This window comes from Callorhinus ursinus, unplaced genomic scaffold (genome assembly GCF_003265705.2).
Source record: "Callorhinus ursinus isolate GAN/ISIS: 27379988/994484 unplaced genomic scaffold, GSC_fseal_2.0 scaffold274, whole genome shotgun sequence".
In the NCBI taxonomy this organism is placed as follows: Eukaryota; Metazoa; Chordata; class Mammalia; order Carnivora; family Otariidae; genus Callorhinus; species Callorhinus ursinus.
The window spans coordinates 30,428-42,559 of NW_027397330.1; the positions used below are offsets into that span (position 1 = coordinate 30,428).

At 55.3% G+C, this 12,132-nt stretch overlaps 1 pseudogene; it reads left to right on the forward strand.

Annotated features, from left to right (window-relative positions):
* Positions 1-6,266: 6,266 nt before the first annotated feature.
* LOC112815935 (acrosin-like) lies at positions 6,267-11,860 on the forward strand (annotated as a pseudogene).
* The last annotated feature ends 272 nt before the right edge of the window (positions 11,861-12,132 follow it).

Consider the following 12,132-nt stretch of genomic DNA (forward strand, 5'->3'; position numbering starts at 1 on the left):
GTTTCGGTGATGGAACTAAGGGTAATTGTACAAGGAGCTCTGCCTGCAGGGCTGTGGGGTCTGGATGTGGCCGTGGGAAACCTGCAGGAGCAGGAGTAGGGGCAGGGCTCAGTATAGGGGCAGGGATAGGGGCAGGGACATAGGTAAGAACAGGGGCAAGGACAGGGGCAAGGGGAGGGACAGGGTCTGCAGTAGTGGCAGGTGCAGGATTCAGGGCAGGAGCAGGGACAGGATCTGGGTCAGAGGAGGGAACAGGACCACTGGCAGGGGCAGGGGAAAGGGCAGTGGCTCTGGCAGGGGTATGGACAGGGGCAGGAGCAAGGGTAGGAGCTGGGTCAGTGACAGGGGCTCTGGCATGGGCAGGAGCATGTACAGGGCCAGGGGCAGGAACAAGAGCAAGGGCAGGGGCAGGGGCAGGGGCAGGGGCAGAGGCAGGGTAAGGGAAGGGACAGGAGCCGGGTCAGGATTTGGGTCCGAGGCAGGGGCAGCGGCTGGGGTGGGGAAAGGGGGAGTGGCAGGAACTGTAGCAGGGGCAGGGGCAGGGGCTGGCGCAGGAGCAGGTGCCAGTTCTTCCTGTACAGCGCCAGTCTCTCTGTGGGCAGGTGCCGGGTCACTTACCGGCTCCCGGTCTCCTCCTGAAGTCACTGCAGGCACCAGCCCTCCCTCCAGATCCAGCTCTAGCTCCTCAGGTGGTGGAGCAGCTGTGAGAGGAGAAAAGCTCACCCACATGCCTGCCCTCTGTGGGCCTTTGCAGAGACAGAGCCCAGCCCAGGGACTCCCAGAGAAGCCACAGCCGGGAAGGAACCCTCATGGGGACGTCTCCCCGACTGCTGTCCACTGCTGTGTGCTCTGTGCCCTGTCGTTGCTCCTGGCCCCACACCAGCCTCAGGGGGCTCCTCCCTGTGGGGCCAGCACCAACCCGTCCCCACACACCACAAATACCCAGCCCAGCCTTCTCAACGTCGGCCTCGGTCTCCGTGTTCTCTGGCTCCTGGACCATGTCCTGTGGACAACCACCTGGGACAGTGGTCTGCGTGGTGTGAGGTCTTGACCGACAATCCCCAGCACCTGCTTCTGGGGACCCCTGTGGGGTCATCCCCTCTGTTGAGGAGATGGAGGGCGTGTCCACCAGCCTCCTCTCCATGTCCTCCGTGGCCTTCTGCAAAGACAGGTACCGGTAGCCGACGCCGAAGCATCACAGCCCTGCCCGGCCATCCGTACTGTCCTCCTGCCCAGTCCCCCTGCTGCTCCCAGATCAGACACGGACCTGTGCGTCCACAGCCCTGTGTCTGAGATGCAGTCACCAATACCTGCATGGCTACTGGGATAAACCTCGGGCAGAAGGGGCAGCGTCCGCTCACCCCATCCCACACAGCCAGGCTTGACCTTGAACATGACCTGCCCACTGGGTATCTGACCCCTCATCAGCCTGCTCCTGCTCGGGGTGGCCCCACACTGCATGACCCCTCTTTACACACACATACACACACACACACCCATCCACACACGTGAACCCATACACACTCACACACAGACACACGCACACACACACACAGACACACACAGACACACACACAGGGAGGGCCCCTGGGGCTACACAGGTCATCAGAGTGAGTGGGGCCGGGTGGCCGGCTCTGGGCCCCCTGGTGTCACCTTTCTGTCTTTCTGGCCAAATGGCCCGAAGCGTTGGAGAGCCCTGATATGAAATCACCAGCTGGGGACAGCATCTGCAGAGCGCTCTTTCTTCCGCCTGCAGACTCCGGACCTCGGAAAGCAACATGTGAATATCTTGGTTTGAAGATCTGCAACGAAATGAGCTGGGCAGGGGGCTGTCTGTGGAATGTGGGTGACTAGCTACCAGGGTTCCAAATTCTGTTGGGCTCTGTTGTCAGGGAATTGAGGTCACCACTGCCTGGGGTCCCCTTACCCAACTTCCTCCTTACACAAGAGCACCCCGAGGGCCCCCTCCCCCGGCTGCTCAATGCTCATCCTCCCCCCATGCCCCATCCACATAGTGACACACACCCAGCCCACCCACAGCCCCTGGGAGGCCTGGGTGCAGCTGGTGTCTCCTGCTGTGATGGCACAGACCTGGGTTCAGACCTGGTTCCTGTGCGTGCCCAGAGCTGTGAACCTGGACAGAACCTGTGCTTCTCTGGGCCTCCCCAGGCTCCGCATGTGCACATCGGGGTATTCTGGCTTCTACTTCTAGTTACACCATTGGAAGTAGGACCTCTACACATGTTTCATACCTGCCTTCACAGGAGTCTGGTGCATACATGGCAATGCAAGAATGGGCGCGGAGCTGGGCTTGGCATGGAACACAGCTCAGAAGGGCTTGGCTCTGCTCTGGGGTCCAGGCAAGGCCACCGCCCTCCTGCTTGTGTCCCAGCCCCCGTGTGAAGGTAGTAAGGAACCGATTCTGACCTTGTCCTCTCACAACACAGACTTCCAGAGGCTCCCATTAGCGGTTAGGCTCACGTCCCAGGGCCTCGTCTGTGCCCATGTGCTGGGCAATCTCCACAGTGGCCCCTGTCACCCCTGAGTCCTGGTCACACATCCCTGTGGAATCCCCTCCCCTCCACAATGGATGGCCTGTGTGACGGCGCTCTCAGGAATGGAATGGCACAAAATGCCGGGATGTCATTTCCAAGCTGGTGGAGGAAAGTCTATGACTTCTCCTGGTTCCCTCTGTCCTGTGTTCATTCTCTGTCTCCTTCTCTGTCTCTGTGTCTGTGTCTCTCACAGGAGCAAGATCTGTGGGTTACATGGGGGATGTGAGAAACCTCAGAAGCCTCACTTGTCCCCGTTTCCCTCTCCGATCCTGGTGCTCCATTCCTTCCTAAGGCCTCCTCACCCTGACCAGAGCAGTGATTCTGGATCCTCTTCCACATGGGGACCCTGAGGCTGCAACACGGAGGGCCCTGACCTTGGTCTCCTGACTGGTGGCCCAGTGCTCTGCCACGTTCTGTGTACCCAGGTCCTCAGGCCCCCAAGCCCCCAGTGTGTCCTCTGCTGAGAAGGACCTTGAGGGTTTGAAAGAATTTCCCCAGCACTGGGAGCACAGTGAGTCAGGGATGGAGATCGAAGGCCAACACGCTCTTTCTACAAGCTTGTGGGACCCTTGGGACACTGCATCTCTGCAGCCCAACTGAGAGAAGAGTAAGCTGAGGCCTTTTGTGCTGTAGCCCCACTGGACCTGGGGGTGGGTGTCTCTTCCTACTCACAAGCGCCCAGGGTGGTGTTGGACACCGGAACCCAGACCCTGTCTTCTCCCAGTTCCCTGGCAAACCCCAGGCCCCTTGGGGACACCTGACCATTAGCCTGGCATGTCTCCCCTCCCTATGCTCTGGATCTGGGTCCTTGCCAGGAGTCCTGATGCCTGCCCCATGGCCCAGCTGTCTCCAAACTCTTTCTTCTTTCCCCCTTTTCCTCAACCTCTCTCCCAGAGTGTCCTCCCCTTCTGACCCCCAGCTGGGCAGTCAGAGTTGCGCATGCCTCTACCTGCCTGGGGATGCCAAGGTCATGTCCCCACATTGGACGGGGTGGGTAGCTATTCCCGAGGATCTGAGGGGCTCTCACCCCCAAAGTGAACCTTATGGGAGGGTTGGGGCTTGCTTGGACTGGAGAGCAGCCCTGCTCCTTGGGCTCTGCACCCCTCATTTCTCATGGGCCAGTCCCTGTTTCTCTTGACCCCGGTTCCCAACTGTCCCTGAGGGTTGGACATGGAAACGCTTGAACGTGGCTGCTTCTCTAGGCGTAGGTGGGGGACAGATGTCCTAGGCACACAGGCCTCACTACTGAGAGGGCCAGCCAGTTGTGTCATGTCCAGTTGTGCAAAGGGTACACAGAGCACCTGTACAGTGACCCAGCTCGGCGGTGGTTGTACATGAGACCCATGGCTCTGCACCTGACGGGTCCCCCATGTTCCCTCACCACTGCCAACTGCTCTGTGTCCCCAAAGGCCACTGGGCCACACAACCACGGCCACCCTGTGCTGCAGGCATTAGCGTGCAAGGCCAGGTGGGTAGGATATCTGGGGACGCACAGGTCATTCAATATACCCACCCAGCTGGAATGCATTCCAGTCTGCTGGAATGCAAACTCCATCTCAGGGTCCAGCTAAGTGCTGGGCTGGGCCAGAGGACCTGGAGGCATCAGTGGATGCCGACTCAGGACAGGGAGAAGATCAGTCCGCCCCTTCCCCTTCTCCTCTCCTCCTTTTTCCTTGTCTTCCTGGCAGGACCTGGGACAGACGTCCAGCCCGTCCCTGGCTGCAGCCCTGGCTGGAGTCAGAGGGGTGGGAAGGAGGCTAGTTTGGAGGGGCCCACTAGCAGGATTCCCATGTGCAGGGGGACATTATTATAATGAGGAAACCCATGGGCATTCAGGGATTTCAGCCCTTTATCGACATGAGAAGTGGCCCCAGGACTCAGCCCCTGCCCCATCCTTCAACATCTACAAGGCCCTGCATCCTCCCCAGTGCAGTCCTTGTCCAAAGTCAGTCCTCCCTCTGGCCCCAGGAAATCCAGCTGCTCCACGGGCTGAGAAATCTTTACAAGGTGGAGCTGAGCCAGCCCAATGGGGCCTGGTTCCCACAGTGAGGAGAGATGAGGCCAGGCAGGAGTGGGTAGAGGGCAGAGTGGACTCTCCCTAGGTTCCATGGCTGCCTGGTCAGCACAGACCCTGCTGTGTGCTGGCCCCTAGGGCACCCAGACTCCTGTTCCCGAGCAGGCTCCGTGAGGAAGGCTAGAGTGTGATTCCTGCTAGCTCACATGGTGTCACTCTGTCCTGTATCTACAGCCTGTCCCACCAACTGGACTCCCCTCCTAGTCAGCCGGCTCACCTTCTGGGTCAAGAACAGGGCATCATGAGGCTTAGGGGCAAGTGCATAGCTGGGCAGGCAGGGGAGGGCTCGCTCTGGGCTCAGGGAGTCTCTGGCTGGGCTAGCAGGGGCCCTGGACGGCTGGCCTTCCAAATTCTCTGCTGACCATCCCTGGGTTAGGGTGAGGGTTAGTGTGAGGGTGAGGGGAGGGTGAGGGTGAGGGTTAGGGTTAGGTTTAGGGTTAGGGTGAGGTTTAGGGTTAGGGTTACGGTTAGGGTTTATTGTTAGGGTTTAGGGTTAGGGTTAGGGATAGGGTTAGGGTTAGGGTCAGGTTTAGTAGATGATGGCTCCTGATACTCCAGTAAAGATATAGAAGACCTACTGGATGTTCAGTTGAAAGGTGTGTGACCTCCTGAAAGTTATGTGAGCTGAGAAATTGTGACATTCAGCTATAATGTTAGTAGGAGAATAATGCTCATTTGACAATCTGAAACCTCATAACACTCAGGAAGAAGCCATGAGGTGTCCTGACACGCAGGCAGCCCTGTGACAATCTCTTGATGCTCAGATTGTCTGGTGGAGAGCTTACACTCAGGGAGAGGAGGGAATACTCCCCTTCATGCAAGTGGAGGTGTGACCTCCTCACACTCCTACAGGAAGGTGAAACTTCTTAACATGCAGGTATGTGAGGTGAGCATTTGTCATCCTCCCGTTGGTGAGATGCCATATCCTGACAATCAGAAAAATGAAACCTCAGGATATTCAGGTGATTGTGGTGAGAATTCCTGACACTCAGGTATAGGAGACACATCTTCCTGCATGTAGGTCCCAGAGAGGTGACCTGGAGACACTCTGGTAGGAAACACCAGACCCTGTGATACTCAGCAGGGAATAGAATGGTGGGGTTTGCAGTCCTAAATTAGAGAAATTCAAAGTGGCTCTTTGAAAAGTGTGCTGATAGTATGTACTTGGAAGAGCAAAAGACAATTTGCCTTAGACAGTGTTAAGGATCGATTAATCTGGTGAGCCCGACACCCTGTGACCATTGACATGCTGCATCATCTTGACAGAGAGGGACAGAACTGCCCCTGAACCCATGATTTGGAACAGGAACTGTGGTTGCAGCTTGCTTGAGGGGCAGACCCTGCACAAAACTGGATCCTAAGATGATACGGAACCCTTGAAGGGTAACTGGGAATGAAGATCCTGGCCTTGGGACAGAGGGAGGGGGCTGCACATGAGCCCCCATCACCCGAGGGGTGCAGAGGAGCCTGTACAGAAGGCTGGCATCTTGTTTCAGCCTGGACCGGTTAAGCTAAAGGGCTCCTGCCTGGCCTGACTATTGGGGTGGGGGGACGGGGGATGTATCCATGCTGATTGGTCAGGAGGCCACAGAGCTTTGTGAGGTCACTGGGCTTCCAGGCCAGGCTGGGCCTGGAGTATGATAGAGATGCGGCCAACTGCCATTCTGCTGGACTTGGCAGTGTCTGTGGTTGCCAAATATAACGCCACATCTGAATAAGTGTCAGGGACACCTCCGGGGGGTGGAAAGAGTGTCTTCTGAATAGCAAGCCCCACCCAGACTCCCTCTGTCCAGGGATAGGGAGGAGACCAAGCTTGGGCCTTAGTAGTCTGCTGGGTCTCACGGGTGTGACCCACATCCACAACTCAGACCATCCTTGCTCCCAGGTTCATCAGCCGAGAGACCCCAAGGCTGACCCCTGGGCTCCTATGTCTCCTATAGCACAGAAGCTGGGGCCCTTCCCTCACCTAGAGACTGACCTCACTGCCTCTTGCACATCAAGTCTCAATTTTAGAAAACCCTTTCTTCTCACAGATACTGAGGTGCCCCACCTGTGGCTGACCCCAGAGACCCCAGGGTATTCTCATGGCATTCTTCTTGTGTCCTGCCCCCACCTTAGGCTCTGACAGGCCCCAAGGTACCCCCCAAAGTCTTGTGGCATCTCCCCAGTTCCCAGAAATTCCAACTCTGGACCAACATTGTTCCCCACACCTGGGATCACTGGACCTGCCTTGGCTACTCTCCCTCCTCCTGCCACCATCCAACCCCACACTGCAGCCCCAAGACCCTTGGGGCTGTTTTCTGAGTCTCCTGCCCAAAATTGGCTCTAAAGACCTCAAGCGATTACACCTCTCCCTCTCCTCCTCTAGCCTCCCCCTCTAACTCGGGATCTCTCATATTTCTAGGGCTCTTATCATTGGTCCTGCTTCCTATGGCACCTTTTTCCTCACCTTGGGGCTACACCCACAAGACCCCAGAACTCATACTCCTCAAAACCAATTCCTGAAACCTGCAGCTTTCTGCTTCCCTACCGTCCTGACAGCTCCTCTCCTCAGCAGCTCCGCCTCGGCCCATCCACACTCCCGGTTGCCCCACTTTGCCAGGCCCCCTAGCCCTGATTCCCCCATCGTGCAGGTGCAAGGACAGGCTGTGCCTCTTCTTGGTTTGAACTGTGCCCCTGGTCTCTCCCCAGTGCCCCCTGTGGGTGACGGTTCAGGAAGAACCCACCGGGAAGTGGCCGTATCATCGGAGGGCAGGATGCAACAATCAGGGCTTGGCCCTGGATGGTCAGCCTCCAGGTATTCATGTCCCATAATAACCAAAGGTGCCATGCGTGTGGAGGCACATTGCTGAACTCCCATTGGCTGCTTACTGCTGCCCACTGCTTTGTCTCCAAAAAGTACACGTCGGAGTGCATGGAGGGACGTCTTCAGAAAGGCTCTTCCCAGAAAGGAACATTCTCCAGGGCTCTCTGTGCGCAGTCTCCCTGGGGCACTGGGCCTTTTGGCAACCAGAACGTGTGGGTGGGCCCAGGCCCTTGCTGAGGGAGGGCTCTGAGGATCATGGTCACCAGAGGTTTCTGTCGAGCCCATCCTTTCTGAGGATGACCTGGCTTGCCTCTGTGCCCACAGAAAATTATATGACTGGAGACTAATTTTTGGAGCAAAGGAAATTATGTATGGGAATGCTAAGCCAGCGAAGCCGCCTCCACAGGAGAGATATGTCGAGAAAATCATCATTCATGAGAAATACATCCCCAGTTTAGAGCACAATGACATCGCTTTCATGAAGATCACCCCTCCTGTTCCCTGAGGGCAATTCATCAGAATGGGCCGCCTGCCCCAATTTAGCGCGGGCCCACCTGGAGTTACTCAGGCCTATTGGGTGGCTGGCTGGGGATTCTTGAAAGAGAAAGGCGAGTATGGGAGGGGCTCTCACAGGGGTAGGGGCACTGCTGGTCATACCCTCAGTGGTCTCTGAAGTGCAGGGGCCATATGTGGTGCCTAGTGGTGATGTCCACCTGCATACGGGACACTCTTCCCTTTTAGAGCGGGAGAAACTGGCAGCCGAGGCTCCTGTCCACAACCTCACCACTAATGGCTTGTGTTGTCGCTGGGTGGAAGGGTGCTTGCAGCCCCAGGAGAATCTGGGCATTTTTCGAACGGGGTATGGGCTGTGGCTATATCTGGGGCCTGGAACCCCAGTTGCTACCTTCTGGAAATGGGGGATTGTCCCCTGAAATGGAACCTGGAGAAGAGCTCGAGATGGGGTTTTGTGGTTGTGGGCCAACTCCTCTCTTCTCTGGACATCCATTTCCCCATCTGTGAGGGGAAGGGCCATGTCACGTGGTCTCTGAGCTCTGAGACCACAGAGCCTAGCCCTCTAGACCTCAGTGAACCTCTGCTCCCCACCCTCACTGGACACAATGCGAGAATCTCCCCTCCCCATCCGAGTGACTTCGTTCTCTCTGGAGAGAAGGGACATGGTTCTTCGCAGGCCAGCAGCAGGCAGCAAGGGTTTGACGAGGAGGTTAGGCCTTTCAGCTTTCCACAGGTGACCACATGGACTTTTTACCCAGTCACATTGGGGATGAGAAGAGAGACTGAGGCTCTTCTGTCCCTTGATAATGGAAAATGAGGGCTCCTAATTCAAGGCACTTCCGTCATTTGGGGTACAAAACTCAGGCTTTTCTGGAGACAAAACCCTGGTAGTTTCAGTATGCTTCTTGTAACTCTTCTTCCTTCTGTCAAGGCTGCCCCCTTTTCTGTTTGGGTTGCTTCTCCTCCTGGGCACCCCTGTTTTCTCTGGCCTCTGCTGGCCGTTCCCTCCCTGGCCTGGGGTATCAACCTCTGTCTGGCTATTGATGTCCATAGCTGAGCTGAGGCATCTAGAGCATTCTTCTTCTCCCACCTTCTCAGCCTACACTGCTCAGCCCACCCACCCAAACATGTGCGCAGTGTCCCATGGTTCTTGTAGTCCCTGGGGCGGCTGATCTCAGGGTTCCCATCTACATTCCAAGCCCTACCACCACCTTTGCTGTCTTATCTCTAAAGGATTATAGGCTCCCAGCTACAACATGGACATCACCCAAGGCCTCTTTTGTTCTAGAATCCTCCTCAACTTAGTGGGTTTCGACCATCTTCTGGTGAATCCATCCCTCAATGTTAAGGCCAAATCTTAAAGAAATCCCAGCCTCCAAATTTCTGTGACATTCTTGCCGACCTTCCTTTTTCTACCTCCTCCTTGAGCCCATAGGCTTCTGGGGTAGTCCTCCTTTTCTATTGAATTTCAAGTTCTTGTGGACTTTTTAGCATTTAAACCAAGGTGTTGGGATTGAGAAAACCCTGTTCTCTTCCAGGTCATCTGGCTTTTCCATAGATTTAAAAGGTCACAATAAGCGACCAGGCTTGTTGCGGTGGTCATTTCCATGTCACCCTGGCCTTGGGGACAGTGCAAGTACAAAACTAAACGTTCTTGGGTGGTATGCAAAGTGGACCTGAAGGGCCTGGAAACACAGTCCAGGCCACACAAACACACAGTCTGAATGCTGTGTGCCTAGCTCCATCCATTTTGCTCCACTTGGTTCTGGCTTCCCACTTGGCCTCCACTGCCGTGTTCCAAGTGTGATCCGCCACCTCTCCACCGGGATGCAGGCGATTTCAGACCCACACACCGGGCTGTGGTTGGACTGTGGGTGAGGCTTGGTGCGGGGATGCCAGCGGATGAAGAGGGGATAGCTGTCCCTATAGCCAGGTGTGAGGTTGGCTGATGGAATCATAGACTGGGCTGGGCCTTTCTTAAGCCAATGGTCATGATGGAGCCTCTGGGGCTGTACAGGACGTTCTGACCTGCCTTCCGGTTATTCCAACCACCCATGCCCCTGACAGTTCTGTGTGCATGGAGGCCATGATGCAGCTCCTCCTTCTCTGTAACGTCAAAATGGATGGGAGGCATGCAGGGAGGGACTCATCTGCCCAACTCTAGCAGATCCTGTCCAGAACTGAGCTGAGGGGTTTAAAGGGGGATAAAAAGCAATGAGGGGGACTTAGAGCCATACTGTGGGGAAATGAAATGTGTGTCCTGAATTTAGGTGTAGAGAGGAAAACCTTGTTCCGAATCCAAGACACACCACATCCCTACCAGTTTGTTTGGGCCAGTGGTGCTCCAAGCTCTTGATTGGAGGCAAGGTGAGTCACAGCGCCTAACATAGGGGGACACTGTGGGGTGTAAATGAGGTGACACATCCTGGCTGTAGCTGTGAATAATCATCTGGCATCAACACACATTCCTGCAGCCACATCTGCTCATCCTCCATGCACTGCCCCTCCTCTTCACCTGCATATGCCTCCAACACCCCACATCCTTCATAAGTGTCTGAGGAGAGGCCAGGGGCATTGACTTTCATGGATTTTAGTTTGAATTAGAGCATTTCAGGATGATGGGGGTTCCGTGGAGGGAGGAGGCAGGGCTTTCCCAAAACATGTCTTCTGTGATCGATGACCACAGAGCCGCCTGTCTGTAGACTACAGGATCGCACCTACACTGCAGGAGGCCTGTGGGAACCTCATCGACCTCGACTTTGTAACTCCACCCAGTGGTACAACGGGTGCATTTGTTTAACCAATGTGTCTGCAGGGTACCCTGAAGGCAAGATCGACACCTGCCAGGTAACTTCCCTTTGGGCGCCCCTTTCCCTGTCAACACCTCTTTTGTGAATCCCTGAACTCCACTCCCTCCAGGGCCCTGCTTCAGTGACCCTTTCCCTGGTCCCATCTTGTAGCAGTGAGGATGGGAGGTGATTCCTGGGGCCCATACAAAGAACCAGTCACCACACAGAGAGCTTTAACCCACCGTGACACAGAGATCATACCACCCGAACACCACCCTGGAAAGGAATGCTTACCTCTCCTCACTAGAATACAAAACTTTCAAATCCACTTGTACACACATGCCCATGCATGCATAAAACCTAATACGTGGACACATGGGTTGCTTATCTCTCCTCACTGCAAGGAGACTCATGCCAATCCATTCCCTTCTCACATCTACCTGAAGCTGTTGATACCAACTCAATGTTTACAACCACCACTTGTGTTCATGGTAGCAAGAAGCCATGTGACTGAACAAACTGTCCTTCCAGAGCCTATGGTCCTTCTGGGTAGGGGAAAAGTGGCTCAGACAAAGAGGGACTTCTGTGTCCTTCTGGGCAGTGGGACAGGGGCGGGCCTCTCATGTGCAGAAACAACGTGGCAAACACCTATGTGGCCGTGGGAATCACAAGCTGCGGGGTAGACTGTACCCGAACTAAGCGACCCGGAGTCTACACGGCCACCTGGTCCTATCTGAACTGAACTGCTTCCAAGATCGGTTCTAATGCCTTGCACATGGCTCAATTGCCCACCCCTCCCATCCGACTTCTCAAGCAATCCCGGCTGACAACCCTCTGTCCGCCCTTCTTTTCGCCCTCCTTGGTACTTCCAACACCCTCCTCGACCTCCACCCAGCCCCCCTGCATCTCGACCTCGACCTCGACACAAACCCCTGGCGCCAACGCCAGCCCCACCCCCAACAACACCTGCTCCCCCATCTATCACTAAAGCTCCCCAAGTACTTAATGTTGCCAGGGACTACAGCAACTCACAGAGATCTTGAAGGGGAAGACCTTTTCTAATGAAAAGGGGTATTAGGAAATTAAGACCACAGATCTCCCAGAACAGACCGCCGCCTCCTGATCTGACCCCAGTCAAAACAGACACAGTGAGACCTTTACTCCCAAGGAAACAAAGATGAAATAAATAAATATAAACATATATATAGATATATAAAATAAATCTATATCTATCTATCTATCTATCTATCTATCTATCTATCTATCTATCTATCTATTTAATCTATGAAGGGATGATTTCTGGACTTCTTCCTACCTGCCCACCCCGACACAATCCAAATCCTCCCCCAGCAAATCTGTCTTCCCTCTGTCACCCTCCAACAGGGTGGAATTGCT